This window comes from Gallus gallus, chromosome 2 (assembly GCF_016699485.2).
Source record: "Gallus gallus isolate bGalGal1 chromosome 2, bGalGal1.mat.broiler.GRCg7b, whole genome shotgun sequence".
Lineage (NCBI taxonomy): Eukaryota > Metazoa > Chordata > Aves > Galliformes > Phasianidae > Gallus > Gallus gallus.
Genome location: NC_052533.1, coordinates 18,371,036 through 18,389,393, shown reverse-complemented (window position 1 = coordinate 18,389,393; position 18,358 = coordinate 18,371,036). Strand labels below are relative to the sequence as shown.

Sequence of the window (18,358 nt, the reverse complement as noted above, 5' to 3'; positions counted from 1 at the left end):
CATGAACCTAAGAGTTTAACTTCTAGATCTCTAGATCTCTTCTAGATCTGAATTCATCATTCCTTGTCTTCTGCAAAGATAGTGAATATGCACATCTTTCTGAGTATTTGTTTTGTATTTTAACTTGTTATAACTTTTAGAATAATCATCTAAGTGAACAAGCAAAGGAGGGTCACCTTCTAAGCAAAGAAGTTTTTGACAGTTTTTATTGAATCCTTGTTTTTCGCCCTTTCCTGCTGCCTGCCCAATTAAAGAACAGTAATTTTTCTTTATCTCCACCCCTAGACAAGCCTGAATTCAGACATGGAAACTAAATCATAAGATTTAGTCCAAACTTGAGGTCAAATGTTTCATTTCATGGTGATGCAGCAGCTGACAGATTTCTTTTACAAGGAAGAGAGACATTTGTATGAAAGTTCATCAAGCCACAATGCCAGACTTCAGAAGGAAAGATTCTAGCTGATTGCATAGCTTATGCTCTGTCTATGGCTTCCTGTTTGGCATTGCCCTGTCAATAGAAATTACACTGGAGGTTCACTATACATAGGAGAATTTGCCTAGGCTTAGAAGCACAGCAAACTGCTAAGCTGCTTCAGGGATATACTTTACATGTATTAGCTTTCTCTCTACCAGAAGATTATTTTCTTTTTTATTAGTTAAAGTAGCACTGCATTTTTTACCATTTTTTTTTCCCATAAACCGTTATTATTTTCAACCAATTTCATTACCTCCTCTGATAGCAGCCAGTGTATCTTGCAGTAAATGTTAAATTTCTTATGCCATAAGACATGATAAATATGACAAAATGAGTACTTGCTACTGGACAACAAAACGGTTTTATTTAAAAGATTATTCTAAAATTTAACACACCTTCTTTGCAAAATGGCAATTTTTCATTAAATTTGCTGGTATTTTCTACCACAGGATCTTTTCCTAAACTTTACCAGTTCTGTATTCAGGGGAAGCAGGAATAATCCTTTGAGCTAAGATCATACTTAACCCTAGCTGATCATACATACCTCTAGAGCCACAAGGGTCCCCTCTGTCCTGTCCTAGCCCTTTCCTTCTGACTCTCTTTTGTGCACTGCCACTGCTTTCCTATCCTGGACCAGACACTCATAGAGAAGTGGTGGGGATCACAGGTCAGGGGACAGCATAGAAGTTGGGACTTCACCTCTAGGTGCCAATATTAGATAAATTTTGCTAAGGGAAAACTGAAGCTTCAGTCTTCTAAGAGAACAGACAGTTTGGATTTGAATCCTAAAAGCAAACTGAACCTTCCCTGGGTGAATATATATTAACAACAAGCCTGTTATTTCAAGACATGAATGGAGGCATGAGAACAACAACAATTGCACAAAAGTGAGAGCAATTCATGAGACCAAGCCTTGTAATGAAGATACTTCTGGATATCAGAGGAAAGCTCGTCATGTCTTTTCCCTGGACAGTGAAGAAAGGTAGCACATGGATCTAACCTAGAGCTTCCTATCATGGCTATAGAGGTGGATACCTGATGAACACTTGGACTTTATGGAGAGTCATTACTGCAGCACCTACTAGTGCATGCACTTAGTAAATCACACCGGAATTACTGTGTAATTCGTAACAAGGAAAAGCGAGATAAACTAGAAGTACAGAATACTGTTTAGGCATTAGATATGTCAAAGTCAACAGTGCATGCCAAAATGCCCCTCAGAGTACTTACAGCAGTAGCCACAGCAATCTCAAATCTGTCAGCATGTATTTCTGAGAATGCTTAGAAGACAGTGAGATCCTAAAGGACTGGAAAAAAACGCAAAGAGAAAATCATTCTGAAGGAGGAAAATGGTGTAGATAAGGAATTAGAGACTATTCAAACACGCCTCAATACCCCAAGGAATGATGGAATAAAATATTAAATAATCCCTCAGTTCATTAGCATCAAAAAGGTACTAAGTACCATTTAATATGTATTTGTCAAAAACAAATTGTGCTCACGCAATACAATTTCACTCTTTGACAAATTAATTGGCTAAGTACATGAGTGGGAAGCTGCAATGTGACATGGTATGGCTTTTGACAGAGACCAACATGACTTTTTCATAATAAAACTGGAGAAATATATTCTAGTTAAAACTGCTGTACAGAAAGCTGAGAACAGAAAATCTGTTTTCTACTGAAAGAAGGTTGAATGGATTCTCTCATATGTCCTACAGTTTAAATTCTTCATTATTTTCACTATAGTGAAAAATAATACAGACAGTGCATTGGCAAAAATTAATAGATGACACCAAATGGAAAGCTCTTTAAATAAAAGACCAAGTTTAAAATAATGTCAACAACCCAGAGAAATTATCTGAAAAATGGATTGATATGCGATGGGTTATGTATGAGGAATTTCACATGAGAAGGGAAAAGAATGAACGCATAAAAGCAAAATAAGGAGTAAAAAGTTAACTATTTTAGTAACGTGTGAAAAGTATGTGATAAATCTCAACACTTTTTCACATAAGGTAATTCTTTTAACATATGCTAGAGGTACTTTTATAACAATCTTTTACTATGTCTGAGACTTGATTCTGAGCAAGGTCTCTTTTTTACCTCTGCACATGATCAACAACCCAGACAACACAGAAAATTCAGTGGAAAATATTTCAGGCAATCTAAAAAAAACTGAAATAAGGCAGATAGTTCATCAATGGTAAAGAAAAAAAAAAAAAGAGGAAGGAGAGAAAGGAGTAGAGAGAAATATCTAAAAATGAAGACATTTCCCTAAGCTTTGTTGGACACTGCATTAGATTGCTGAAACAAAACCCCTTAAGAAACAGATCTTTTTGGAAAAAAAAATTTACTGGCTGTAGTGCACTTCTACAAAAAGGCAGTCCAGTTCCCTCTTCATAGATTTCCTCCTGCTTTTCTCCAGGCCTTGGGCAAGGAAGTTTGCATTTATTTAAAGGATCTTTCCTTTTAAGCTTTCTTTTTGAAACACTCCTTTGATCATAAGCATTGTGTATAGACAACATGGAGTGCTACAAACCTTTTTGGTTTCCTTTCTTGCAGGAAATTGAAAGAAAGAATTCAAAGATCTCTTCATCTTTATATTTATTCATCTTTATCCTCTACAGTAAAGATCCAAGTGAGCAATGAAATAAATATGAGTTTCCTGTGCTGAAAGCTTGTGGAACAGGTATGAAATCAAATGATAAGCACTATCTCATTAGATCTTTGCCTTGCATAATAATTGCAAGTGACAATTGAATTTGAAACTATGACCTTGGAAAAGAAACAACCTTCTCAGGCTTTACAGCCTTATGTAAAGCTGCAAAAAAAATTTAATAGAAAGTGCCTTTTATATACAACACTGCAGCAATTTGTGAATAAATATTGCCCCAGTAAACATACATCTACAAAGCAAAATATCTCACATGAAAAAGAGAAAGAAGCAGGATCAAGGAAAGCATGATGTCTAATCCAAACTCCATGATGCAAAAAATGAGTCGCAGCCATCAGTGGAAGAAAAGACAAAAATGATGCTTGCTTGCCTTTTTCCACATCCTAAAATCTTCTGCTTTCAATTAGGAACTGAGAGTTAAAGCATCCTTGTAGAGCCAACATCTGAGGAGCAGCCCAACTCCACAGATTTTGCTGACATCCTGTAATTTTACAAATACTTAAAATTAAAAATTCTGTCTCCAGCAAGGTGACGTGTCTGCAGAAGCTCACTGTCAAAGTACTGTCTGTAGTATTCTAGATGTCATGGCAGTCAAGCTGACTGTTCTCTGTTCCAAAAACAAAGTGCACCGAATGCAGGTTGGCCATTTCTCTCTGCTAAGAATACAAAACAAAACAAAACAAAAACAAAGAAAAAAAATTCCTCTGCATTGGAATTACTAAGGAAAACCTTGCAGAGTCAGAAAGCAGAGACATTCCAGATATGTTTTATTCAGCACTTGTAATGCTGGAAATCTCATTTGTAGTATGCCATCAGCTCAGCCATCTCACACCAGATTATAGCAATGCTTTGTGCTGAAAGTGACAAAATACATTTTAGAAACAGCTCTCCAAGAATGGTCAAATACAACAGGGTCAAATGTGGCACATAGTATCTGTTATCATCAGAAGTCACGCATAGCACTCCTAAGTTCCTGGTGACTCAAGCAGCAATGTGCATTTCATGTTCTTTTTTTTTTTTTTCTAAATAGATGTATTGGATGAGAACCATAACTTGTTTCTAGTCAAAATCCATTGCATAACTGACTAACAGCACTAGATAGAATTTGGATCCTTTTTAGGATCTAGTACTTTATCATGTACTCTTTGTCAAAGAAAAGTACTTGTGTTTTATTTAGATACGATTACTATCGCTAAAAAAAACAGAGACATTGAGCTTTTCCAGAAGCTTGATGAATAAATTTTGTAACTGGAACATCATGTGTGGCTTTAGTAAAGCAATATTTTCATGCTTCATTTGAGCATGCTTTTGTGCTCAGTTCTGCTTGAAGATTTAATGCAACATCATCTAGCATCTATATGCAAGTATACATTGGAAGCGATTTCAAAAATCTTCCTATGAAAATGATGAAGCTTACTATACTGATGGGTTAAGAAAGAGGTGTACAGAGAGTTCTTGAACCTATAGCCTTAGGATATGATCCTGAGGTTTCCTCCTCTGCTCCCACCAAAGCTCATAACAGGCCTGGACGCCCTCAGGCTCATATACTTCTGCTTTCTCTTTTCTGAAAGCATCAAACTTCCCTAACAGAAGTGTGATTCCCACAAGATGTTACTGAATTCTGTGAAGAGATAAGTGATTTTTAATATGCATCTGAAAAATGTATAAATATATTAGTTTGAAAAATCTATTGAAATCGTGTGAACAAGATCAGGCTAATTTGTATTGTCTTATTCTTCTATGATTCATCTTTCCTCATACCTCGTTTCTGCCTTCTTAATCTCCTCTTGCACTGCATATAAAATTAGGCAAATGTATGGGATATTATTTTATATACTCTAGCATTTTATCATAATAATTGATTTATAGGAATAATATTTCTTTATCAGCTATAAGTAACAACTTCAATGTATTTGGTTGACAGGTAACCATGTACTTAGCTGTGACTTACCTCACTTTGAGCTTCACAAATCAGACAACATAATTTAAGCCTCACAATAAAATAAAGGTGTTCAGAAAATGTCTCTGTTGGTATCACTGTGGTCTTCTCATTCATAGCTTACCAGGAGTCTGAGAACAGTAGGAAGATTTTATTATTGTTGTAATTATAAGGGGACAGTATATAAGTTTCTACTAGCTCTGTCACTTACGTCTCCCCTGTTGCCAGAGTTGTAGGACTGTTGACTGCAGGTTTTTTGCCTCCTAGCATAGTCCAGGCTAGTCCTGTCTGTGAGCAGATGGCTGAATGAACACAGTGTGTTATATCTTAAAGACTGTCCATTCTTTCTTCATTATTATAAGGATAAAAAAATATTTGCAGGATTTCAATATTCTCTGTCCCTCCCAATTATCTGTTCCCAGCATTTTCCTTCCATGAAAAACAGAGCATGAAACCATGCTTTGGAACTCATTGATTTTGTTAGTGATCATCTGAACCTAAACAAACTAAGGACTTTTCTCTTCTGGATTTTTCTGCCTCAGCAAAACCCATAAAATTTTCCTTTAGTTGACATTTTGTGCCTGGCATCAGTTCTTCCTCTTCCAGAGTAGAGCTAAAATTTCTGTCTAAATGCAGAAAAACTGATGAGCTTCACTGCTTGCACATGAAGGGTAACTTCATGTCAGGGAGAGATACCAAAGCAACCTTGTAATAGATTAGCATGAGTATTGAAAACAACATTGCCTGCATATTGCCTGCTGTATTATTTATAGCTGACACTGTTGTACTGCTTTCAGGACTCAAGCCAGCAAGTATCTCATAGCTTCTATCTGCACATGCAACTGTGCTGAATTAACATGCCCAGCTCAGCTGCAACAATGGAGTCTAAAACTAATCCCATCAAGACAATTATATTCAAAAATACAGTTGCTCTCTATCCCCCATTTTTACTGATTAATGCTCCAGTCACGAAACCCTGAGCACTTTCTATTGTCTGTACCTGCCTAGTAGTTGTGGAATAGACAAGCTGTCCAGCATCCTGGTTAGCATCTCAGTAGATCCCTGGTAATTGTCCCCAGGTCACTGAAGAAGTAGTCTGGAAGAACTGTAGTATTCCAAAGTTCATTAAGCACAGCCATAACCACCTCTATTAATTTGTCCAAATACCTGGGCTATTTCATCCTTTGAGAAGGTGCTGTACAGTCTCCTGGCTGTGATTTCCAGGCTGGAGTATTGGATTGCAGTTTTTCTGAGGCAGTCTGTGGGAACATCAAGGGCTTTCTACATCAAGGCATTCTGAATTTACACACACACACACACTCACACACACACACTCACAAACACAGAGGCAATACTCCCTTGCAGTGTTTTCTTTTTTCTAGCATTTGAGACAGAAAAAGGCTGTGCTTAACAGTGACAGGCTGCTTTATTAGAAAAAGCCTCTACAGAATTAATTCTTTATGTTTGCTGGGAAGGTAGTGTCAGTGATCTTGAAATTAGATCACCAATAACCAAGTGAAATGAGAATTGCCCCTGAACTGTAGAAAATCTACCCAATCCCTAGATTGATGTATTCACATGTAAAAGGCATCCCAAGATCCTGGGACTGTTGTATTTTAATGCAGATATATAATGTACTCCTCAGTTTGCTCACCCAGCAAACAGCACCCACTCTTTGTTTCCCTAGTTCCTGGCACATTATAAACACAGATGTGCTCATCAGCTTGTTTACTATCTTTTGAGCACCTCCTTATACATGGCTGTGGTCAGAACATGCTATGACAACCCAGCAGATCCAGATGACAGGCCAAAAGAGATTCTAGGACAGTCAGACCTTTCATATTTTATTGTCTTTTTGTTCTAACCTCAGCCTCATCCATCTAATAAGTGTATTTCTTGTAAGATAAAACTTCATATGATCCTTAAACTGAAAAAGATGTTTCTGTAATTACACTAATTTGTTTTAGGATGACAATTATTCCTTCTTTCTATTATACATAGGTGCAAGCCGAGGTGTTAGTTTAGTCAGAAGTACAACCTGCAAATGCACGTCTTTCAAATCTTATATGTCAAGATCCTATTGTTGGATTCCTTCTACTCAGGAGGGATTCCACCAGCCCAGGACCTGTCTCTCACCCACACACACCCAGAGTGCATCCAAAGCAGAAGTCCTATGCCAAGGATAGAATTTTCCAGCCAAGCCTCTAGACACTCTAGCATACCTTAGGGAGCTCTCAAAATTTCTATTGTTGCTATAAACCATGAGTGATCAATTCTGATCCTCTGTTCTCTGATTCTTTTCTTCCACGTGCAGATTCTTGCAGTCATATAACAACTGTAGCACGTTATAAAATGTTATATTTTAATTTTAATTTAGAATGTTATATTTTAATTCAGCTTGTGTATTTTTTGCAATTCTACAGACTGACGCATTTAATATTAATTTATGCTGGGGACAAAAATTATCACACTTTCAGACAGTGTTTCAAGTGTTTAGGCCTCATAAAACTTGAACTTAAGATCAGCCATATCTTTGTCAGGACAATGTTAAGCAATGTTTGTGCCAATCTTAATATTATTTCCTTAGTTCATAGGTTTGTTTTGATTAATAATTTTTCATTGTCCCTGTGGGATTTTCATTCTGGAAGAGGAAGTGCAAGAGATGGCTGTTGCTTTTTTCAAATGCATTTGCTAAGGCATACTACAAGATGTTGAAGAGAACAACAGAAAAAGCAGAATATTTATTTTGTAACATTGTTGGTTACATTTCTTGCTCTATCAGCACTTCCACTGTAAATGAATGTGAAGTGTTTATAATTCAGTTGCCACATTTCCTTCTGCCCTGAAACATCATTATCGGAGGATGGCTTTCAGATTTATCTGAATATTCAAACAAGACCACACATTTCGTATGATATTGTCAGCCAGATCACAGTGAAAGCCATTGTAAAATAACCGCAATATAAAATATGAATGTACTTAAAATCTACTGAAAAGATTGATGATAAATGTTTTAGCTATTTATACTAAGATAGAGCAACTCTGTTATTTTGTGTCCCTTTGAAGAGTAAGTTTCTCTCAATACTTGGAGAAAAATATTTTTTCTGACATTTCAACTTGATATTTTTCATAACCTTATTAGTGGGCCTGGGAAAAACAGAGACTTACGGACAGGTTAACCACGGTGGGCTTTCAGCTGGTTCAGCAGCCACTTCATTTGAGCCATGCACAGTGCCTCACCCATCACAACTCATCGCTCCCACCGGGCTGCTCCACTGGCGTCCGCGTTACAGCCCATTCACTGCACAACTAGAGACAGGGATTAGTTTAACACAGTCACTAGCAACTTGTCTGTAAATTAATGCAATGTATTTCTGGCTGACTGCCCTCCTGCTGAGTCAAATTTACATTTTCTGGACTGCAGTTTTATGAAATTCCTGCCATATTTTGTGACAGTTGTACTGTCAGTTCTTCCTTCCAAAAAAAAAAACAAAAAAAAAAAAGGATCATTATGATTGTCTAATTACAAAACCTCATTTGTACTCACTCACTATTGAAAGTCAGCTCTTTTCAGGTTGTTTAAAGAAGCACACCCACCTTGAGCTGGAGGATATTCTCAGGCTGTTTTTCTAGAGTTGTTTTGAGTTCTGTTATGTTGTCATTATTTGTCAAGTGACTATAGAAATACCGTATTTTAAATGTATTATACTTTACAGAGGAAATAAATTTATGAGGTAAGTGTGTAAGGAATTTTATATTAAATTTTCCATTTATAGCCACTACGTAAAATCTCTTTCCCTTTATATAGTCTTCATTTAGATGCTAAATCCCATGGTTTCAGATAAAACTTTTCAAGAAAGTTTAATGTGGGACAGACACATGCACATTGACTTACACACTAGAAGAACAAATTTCTGATCATATGCAGACTTCTCCAGTTGAGAACCTGAACGCAGCATTGCCACATCAGTGCTCCTCAGCTGAACAAACCTCAGCCTTAGCACTGCCCTTAGCTCATGCCCAGGTCCCACAAACATAGCAGCACATGGACACCACACAGCCATGCTCTTCACAGGACATCAGTCACCACACTCTTAGTCCACCACACGTACAAATATACCAATTAATACAAATACCACAGTAAATCCATGGTAAATACAGGAATGTACATGCTGACATTATTCTTGCCATACTTTAAAGCTACTGCTTATTGACTCCTGCTTAGATCTGGCTGACCTCTAACAGAAGCCCCCAGGGAGAACCTAAGCAGGTCATTCTGCCTGCCCTTTTGCTGGGATATCAGTCTCCAGGATGAACGTTTTAAAATAAAGCAGAAATTTCTGCTTTGGATATTTTTTCACGGAATCAGATTAAAGTGTTTTTAGAGAAAATAATTATTTGCTTTATTTTGATTATTCTTATTATTCATTCCATATTCCCTCTCCTGGGCCAGAAACAACATGATAGGTCAGATTCCTAATGCAATTCCTATGGTTTAAAAACAAACAAACAAAAACCCTCTCTCTGAGCCATCAAAAAAGCTTTAATCCCTAAGCTAACAGCATAATTATAAATCCATACCCTATGGAAATATTCCCTACTGGTTATCTCTGTCAATAGTAAATAATTCACACGGAGAGTCTCTAATGGCAAACAGTCTACTTGAAAGCTCTTCACAGCAGACAGCAGGATAACAGCGTAATTCAAGCCCAGGAGTGAGGTATGTCTGACTCTCATGCAATTTCCCTACTGACAAAGCGCAAACAGAATTCCACAGATCTTCTTGTTACAGGAAATGTGCTCAGTGGAAGAGAAGTGCAAGGGTGCGGATGAAATATTTAAGTGCAAATATATCACAGGCTGCAAAAATAAACCCCGCCTAACACTGCGCTGTATGATGCCTCCTGTAACAAATCTGGGCAAAGTTTTGTGAATGAGAACATCCCTTCCCTTTTATCGGGGGCCACATAGTGTGCATTACCCTTCTGTGATGCTGCTAGGGAAAAGTGCTGCAGGGAACTTAAGCTTATTTCTCCACCTTCTGTACCCTCCCACACAGGAAGATGGGAACCCTGTGCTCCCATGATGAAGACATGACAGGCATCAGCACTGCGTATCTGAATCTGGCTTCATCCTGTGGGGACAAAATTGTGTGGCCAAGAGAAAGATGGAGGAGTGGAAATGTGATGGGAAGAGGTGTCAGTCAGGAATAATGGGAAAAAATAAATAACTTGGTGCACGAGGTTAGGTAAGGAGACTCAAGGGCTGTGTTATACAAAATTTTAACTACCTCATGACAGAGAAATGAGAATCATGGTATTTTTAAACGTTGAAATCAGAAGGAACTACTTGGTATTCAGTGCTGGAAAAAGTCAGGACTCTAAGCTGTCTGCAAAAGACTTAAGCCTTATTTCTAAACCCTCCTTTATTATAAGCTTTTGCATCTTCTCTATTTTTTGTTGGAAAGAACCCCTATCAAATAAGACATATCTAAGAATAAAGTCAAATGCATATTGTCTACATTGAACAAGCTCCCAGAATTAACAAAAACAACAAAAAAACTCTTTAAAAATCACGATACAATACTTATATGTCTCACCAGACATATATTTCACACTGCTATTGCATTAATGCTCTCCAGATGAAGTTGTGCAAACAGCAGAAAACCATTAAAGAGACAAAGTACTGCTACACTAAATAGCTTACTTGCTCTTCTTTGTTTATCTTCAAGCAATAGCTTTTTATCTTTCTTCTTTCCATTCCAGAAAACTGATTAAACATGATGAAGTTTTACGTCAATAAAATATATTAAAATGAGAGGAAATTTTTAATTTTCTAATTTGCTATTCCTGAAACGGCCATATCAGCAATGGGGATATTGAATAATATACGTTATTATCTTGATACTCAAAGCTATAAAGTATAGATTATTTCCTGTTCTTTAGTCCCTCCTGCCACAACCTAAGGTTATTAAATTTGCTACTATGCTGGGATATTTTTAAGAAACAATATAAAAGCTTAACTGTTTTAATATGTCTTAGGAGTAATATAACACATCCAGTTTGACAGATGTGATATTTAAAATTACACTGATTTCAAGGTGAGAGGAAGAAAAGAGGAATAGAAATAGAACAGAGTCATTTGTACATGCAATATTAATTGGAAATAGTGTATTTAAAACGAAGTGGGAAATAACACTGACTTACTAAATGCTACTCTATATTTTCTAGAGTATTTAGCACACACTCCAAAACTGGATACAGAATGAAGAGGACGGTATTTATGGGATACTTGTTTTTACTACCTAGAAGTTGCTTATAATAAAGTCAAGAATTGAAATATCTGGCTTGTCACAGCACTCTTGTGTTTATGTGCTGTGACTGAGAACCCATATCCAATAAAAGCCTACACACTCTCCTTCCAGAAGATATGTCTAATTCTGTGCACAGGAGGAGGAACATCTTATGAATACATGCAGTGAATATGAGTATTGTCCACAGCACTGTTTTCCAAGGATTGTTTCTTTTTTTTCTTTTTCCTTTTAAAAGAGAATCCCACAACCATTCTTAAAAAGATCATCTTTGACCCACTTCCTCTAGAAAAAAAAGATACAAATAATATTGTACATGGTTTCCAATTTATTCATTTTCTTTCTTCTGTGGGTGGATGCGTACATATATATATATATATTAAAAAAAAAAATTGTAGTCTTTAGAATCATAGAATCATTAAGGTTGGAAAAGACCTCTCAGATCATCTACTCCAGTCATCACCACCATGCTCACTACACAATATACCTCAGTGCCACATGTACACCTTTCTTGAAAGCCTCCAGGGATGACAACTGTATCATTAACTACTTTTCTGGAGCAGAATACAAATTGAGAAATATTGGTCTTTTTGTCTCATATGTGAATGTTTCCATTGGTAATTTCAATATAAATGCTTAGATTTTGTCATATTTACGCAGTTTCTCCTAACAACAGGGAAATAATTTTGAACCATTCTTCCAGCTTCTACCTCAAAGGACACAGATAATAAATGTTTCTCATTTAAACACTTCTAATATAAGCAAACAGCATTTTTCATCTAACTTTTTTTCTAAAGTAGTTGGATTTTAATTTTTATTTTATTAATCTTTCAGACTATAATGAAAACCTGACTACATGATTTATCCCTGAGTTTAGACTTACAGAAGCATAACTGGAACTGAAAACAAAAGCTTATTGTGGCAAGTTGCATTGCAAATCTTAACTAACGGCAAAAAAAGTAACTTTCTACAATGTCATGCAATTTGTAGAAGGCACAATAGCTAGGGCTAAACAAGAGGAAGAATAAATAATTGCTATGGAAGCATGTGGCACTTTACAAAAAAAATGCAAAGGCTAATTCTATTATCCCATAGGTTTAGGCCTTATATTCACGTCTGGTTAAAATTACTAATCAAATTATTCCACCAGACCATTACACATAATAAAACCACAGCCCCATGGTTTGATTAAGGAACGTGGCTGGAACTCACAGCCAGTTGGTTTTATGCGCATGAAAGCAGCAGATTTTGTTCTGCTGGTCTGTTGCCTTGGACTGTTCTTCCCTCAGAGTGTGTCCCATTCAGTCTCAGCTCTGTAGGAAGGCATCCAAGTCCTAAACAAGAGTATTTAAGTGTGTAACTGGCCTGCACCAGTCTGCATTTCTGCCTACTCATTACCAGGCAAAATGCCTTCTTTAGGAGATTATGGCCACTATAATCAGAAAATTAAAGTATCACAAGAAAAGCTCATATTTGATTTGCAAGTGCTGGAATACTTCAGATATACTCCTAAAGCTCTTAATAGACAAAAGGCAAAGAACTATGGTTGCCAAACACAGTCACCACTGGAAATACTTTCAAATGCATTGAGATTAAGAACTTCACTCACTTTTACTTACCTTTCCAAGTGAACATTTTCTGACTCAGAGGACTTCCATGTCTTTCATCAGCTTTATCAGTTTCAAAGTGGGTACAGAGGCCTATTCCTATTTAGGTAGAGCCACAGATGGCACTGAAGTTCTGTTTGGAACCATTGCTTTGGAGCCTGTAGGTACTTTTCTCAGTACATTCCATGACAGCATTCAGATTTAGTTTATGAAGAGCAGTTTTGAACTGACATTACATTAATAGTCACAACTTTAGGGATACACCACACACAGGCAGAGGCAGCTAGGCATGGAAGGGAGAGCTGTCTCCATGGAATGAATGTTATAGTGAGATTCTAGTGATGGGTCTTTTCTTTGGCCCCCTTCTAGCAGTATGAACCATTTATCTGAGAAACATGGGAGCATAGAATCATAGAATCACAGAATGGCTTGGGTTGGAAGGGACCTCAAGGATCACCAAGTTCCAACACCCCTGCCACAGGCAGGGATGCCAACCTCTATGTCTAATACTAGACCAGGTTGCCCAGGGCCCCATCCAACCTGGCCTTGGAAGATTAAAGAAAACTCAGTACAACAAATAATTTCATGCCCTTTCTAGAAGTAGACCTGCAATTTAATATTCTGTTCCAATGCTTCTGAATGTTGAGAAAAAAAATATTTTCTTTAAATGAAAAATACACATCCATAGGAAAAAATAAGATGATGTATAGATAAACTTATTGTTGCTGCTACAGCTTTTTTGCAGTGAAGAAAGAAACAAGAGAAAAACCAAACCCAGGCATCTGTAATCAGTGCATGAATGCAATAAGAACTTTGAATAAAGGTTAAGTAGTCTGAAGTGAAAAAGAATTGTTGGCTTGTTCTTTCTTGTAGTGTGAAAGATACTACCATTGGAAACATCAGTGTGGAGATGTGAATTTTTTTGCCTGGCAAAGTACTTTATAAAGAAGATTTGTTATTTGTAGATGACATAAAAAGATACCTCCTGATTTTTTACCAACTTGAAAAGAGATGGGAAAGAGATTGCCTGTCTAGCTATGCTCACAGTTCACACCATGCAAACACACACAATTAAGCATTTCACAACATATCTTTTAAGTGCATTAGATTCAGAAAATAAGGCAAAAAGAAAAAAAAAACTATTAAAAAAATCATCTATTCAGCTGTCCCTGAGAATGCACTTTTCTATACCTGTAATCTCCACACTTTGAAGGCTTCAGAGATATAAGACTTTCAGATTTTCCACAGCCCAAACATCTCTATTGTTCGTGCATAGGCTTGAAGCCAACCTGAGCTTCATCAGACTTTGGGTTGAGTGAGAAAAAATGTTGATTTACAACCCAGGGGTTCATATTTCTGTCTCAGATTTCTGAGACTGAAATATCTGTGCAATAACTGTACAGTGCCTAGACAGTGAGTTCATCACTGTGTGATGTCTCAGACTTATTATGCACGTGCTAAAGCAAAGGTCATCTTCACAGTGGTCATCCATGCAGTGCATGAGGAACAGGACTGATAGGAGCCAGGCACATAAACTCATTGTTCGTCCACAAACAAGTGAGACATGGACTTCCATAGGTGTTATTTTACTCCATCCTGTATTAATTCCTGAGGCAAATGGGCTCAAGTTCAGCATCTGACATAAGTTACCTGGCCTGTTCTCACAGATGTGTTTTGAAAAGTGTAATTGTCTGTGAATGTAGTGTGAGCTCTTTTTCTTACTCTGCCACAATTTTTGCCCTTTCAGAATTAAGCTTGGATATATTTTCCCTTGAGAAAATACCTCCGTTACTATTTCAGCTTCAGGCAATCAGCAAATTTAGCTCTTCCCCAGACCAAATGAAAAGCATGTTGACTGAGTTTTGAGACACCAACCCTCTACCCTCCATTACATAATTTAAACTAGAGCAGATTCCCTTCACAAAATGAAAACAACATGGGAATATAATCAGAGCAGTGATCAAGACAGCTTCAATAGTGGTCTCTCAACCCTGATTCTGTACCTCTCTTTTTATAATAAGGGAATTGGACTAGATGATCTCCAGAGGTCCCTTCCAACCCCTACGATTCTGTGATTCTTTCTTTCACAGTATTTCGTTTCAAGGAATGACATATTCTGTAGCTGTCATCAGTTAATAATCCAGTTTATCTGCCAGGCCTGTTGACTGACAGTAGCATAGTACTCATTTTCCTACCATATATAATATTTATTTACGTTCCATTTTTAGGAAAACTGCAGATGTTATTGAAGTATTTTCCTATTACTGGTAATGAAATATATCTTCATTTCTATTTCCTTTGTACTCAAGGCTATTTCTTTATCATTTCTCTCTGAAAACCTTTGAGAAATTCTGAAGACCTTAAATGTTTTAGAAAGTTTGCAGTTGGGTTCAGAGAGGACAGCAATGTCTGGCTGAATTTTAATTGATTTTTAGTCACAAAACTGGGACAGCTCCATGTGGAAAGCACGGTCTGAGAGCCATATATAGTATAGAGCCATATAGAGTATATAGTTTTACCTTCTTATAGATTATCAAATCTAATTTTCTCTGTGTATAGGAAATGGCTGCAATGCTGCATTTGATAGCATCAAAAATATCCCAAGCTCATTACCTATCATTTCATTTTGCCACTTCACTTTATACTTTAAGTTTCAAGTATTGCTCAGACTTAGAAAGGGTAAATCCTCTTCATAATTAAACCCTACAATTTTCCATGATTTTTTTCTGTTTTATTTTACACTAAGCATATATTTATAGAATCACAGAATGGCTTAGATTGGAAGGGATTTGGGTAAAATTGTTGTTAACTTGAGAATTATTCCCAAGTTGAGCAGCTGCAGATGAAGGATAGTTTAGAGAGAGCAATGATAATTACTTTCTCCATCTGCAGCTCTTTAAGAAGTCAACTGAATTCTAAAATTTGTTTTTGATATAATAGCCACATAAATTTCAGAAGACAGTTTAGTATAGACATTCCCAGACAAGCAGGATGATAGGTTGGTAAGAAATATGAGAATGTTGATATTGTTGATTCAATTTCTGCTGCATTCTTATGCCCAGAGACTAAAAGTTCTTCCCTTCCACTAAAGTAAGATATCTAACTTTGCACTAAAAATTAACTAGCAAAGATCTCAGAAAGGAGTTTGTTTGAAGAAAAAAAAACAAACAAACCAGCACTGAAGTTTTTTGCATCACTAATCACTTTTCAATGGCCTAAAGTCTATTTTCCATTTTCTCTTATTAAAATATTTGTTTATATGAACATCACTTCATTGTTAGAAAGAAATGTTCTTTATATTACATGGAATAATGTAGAAAAGGAAAATAATTCTCTTGAGAAGTAGCCTCAAGAATGATTGTATAACTACTTTATGCAATAAGTAAAAGTCCATAGAATGAAGCGGGTAAACAATGTCATTACGTATTGCAACTTAAAACATACCACTAAATAAAAATCCACCCTCTTAACTTTTTATCACTCAGCTAGTTAGCATATGTACCTTGCAAAAGTGTCCTCTGATTTGTTCAGAACATAATTTCCATAAATAGTAGATATTTAATGCAACCAAGAAAAATCACTAGGAGTACCAAAAATCATATCCCTTGTTGTCAAAGACTTGTGTATCTTACCTTCTGGATAGGAAAAAAAAAATTTGGATCTCCATGATCTCCAGTGTTGCCATTAAGATCTGTGGTGTTGGTTTCCCATTTAGTTCCTCTTGTGTCAGATGACAAAACAGAACAAGTGAGGCATAGTTTAGAAATTGTCTGTATCCTTACTAGGTTAATCTAGCACACAGAACAAAACCTCGATCAGCAACGTGAGATCTCCAGCGTGCAACAGGAAGATTGGCTGAGTTGCATCACCAGAAGTGCATTTACTATCAAATAAGTGAAGTATGATATTTGACAGCCCCAGAATATGCAAATCCACACAGCTGCTCAGTCTTAAGGCCTGTCTGGATTTAAAAAACAGATTGGCCTTTTTGGTCATTGCAAGCAAGATGTTCTCAAATCATTGTATTACTTGGTCTACGCATTGCAACATCAAGGTTATATCAGTATTGTATTTCAGTGGCAGTTTCACTTTAACCAGTGAAAGGTTACTCCTTGGAAAGCACTTTCTCGTGCTTTTCATTTGTTTCCCCTCTTATCTGGCTTAATTTCAGAGCAACGTGACTTGGATTATTATCTGTGTGGCAAAGTCCATTCAGCAGAAAGAACAAGAATAATTTATAACTAAAAATTAATGCACCACTTTTGAGAAATATGAAACCATTTGCCACAAGGCACATATAAATATGACCTACACAAAAAATATTTGTTGAACAAGTCTCAACTTTCAGTGGAGTTGAAATTTTGTTCACTTCTTACATCCCTTGTCAGCACAATTTAAGAACACTCTGTACTTCTGCTTTGAAAAGCAGCCACCTTAAATTAAATAAAAGGCTCATTAAATTTCCCATCTCCTCCTTTAGAGAAATGCACAGTGATACAGCATTTCCGTTATCTGCATCTAGTGTTGTTTAGCAGGGCTACTGAAAGGATGCTAAGACAATAGTAAAGGTAGGTGCAGAACATATTAATAACAAAATAATTGGAATGTCAGAGCTCATGAATTAACACTTTTCAAACTCAACTCCAATCAGCAGATTATGGTTTTTGTGCCTCATACAAACTATAAACACCGCAATTCATTACATGCATATCCAGTATTTTTTTTCTGCAGGCATCTTTGCCAGTGAGTGCTAAATTAAGAAATTAATCCTTCAGAGATCAATAAAAAAGGCTTTATTGCCATTCACAAAATCAAATACTCAAAGCAACAAACCATCTGGGCAGTCCCCTAGACCAGTATATCATCGCTCCATCTGTGCTTAGCACTCCTTCACTGGACACTCAGAGTTTTTCAGGTTAAGCTGAAAATTCAGACAATTTTCAGTTGCTCATTTCTTCTGAAGACTCAGACTTCATTACATCAGTGAACAATATTAGTTTTGTAGGGGTGAATTGTGGACATGGTAGTCTTAAATCCTTTCTCCCTGATACAGTCCCTCAAGACTATATCCTTTTCTCTTTTAAACACACAGTTTTCTGCTCTTGAATGTGTGTAGAGATACCTAATGTCTTTTTGATACAATGGACAGCGAGACCTATGAGCTAATATTTAAATTGTAGAAAAATAAGCTCTTGGGGTGGGGGAAATAAAAGTCTCTTTTGTTGATTTACAGCACCATAAACATACAAACCAAATAATAGATCGCATATAGTCACTGTATCTTTTCAACACAGTATTTTGAGCCACTGGTTTCATTACATGGAATCACACAGAACAGTTAAAAAAATTCA

General features: G+C 36.5%; 2 long non-coding RNA genes across 2 annotated transcripts in view; both read right to left on the bottom strand.

Annotated features, from left to right (window-relative positions):
* The window catches only part of LOC107052622, a 42,518-nt gene extending 39,659 nt beyond the window's left edge, over positions 1-2,859 (bottom strand). Inside the window, exon 1 of the long non-coding RNA XR_005856222.2 lies at positions 1,706-2,859. This is a non-coding gene — a long non-coding RNA (uncharacterized LOC107052622). The remainder of the gene's footprint in view (positions 1-1,705) is intronic.
* A 543-nt stretch (positions 2,860-3,402) lies between these two features.
* On the bottom strand, positions 3,403-18,098 carry LOC121109934. The gene is made up of 3 exons (XR_005856221.1): positions 8,259-18,098; positions 6,258-6,349; positions 3,403-5,221 (listed from the first exon to the last, which is right to left on the bottom strand). It is a non-coding gene; the product is annotated as an uncharacterized LOC121109934 (long non-coding RNA).
* Between the last annotated feature and the right edge of the window lie 260 nt (positions 18,099-18,358).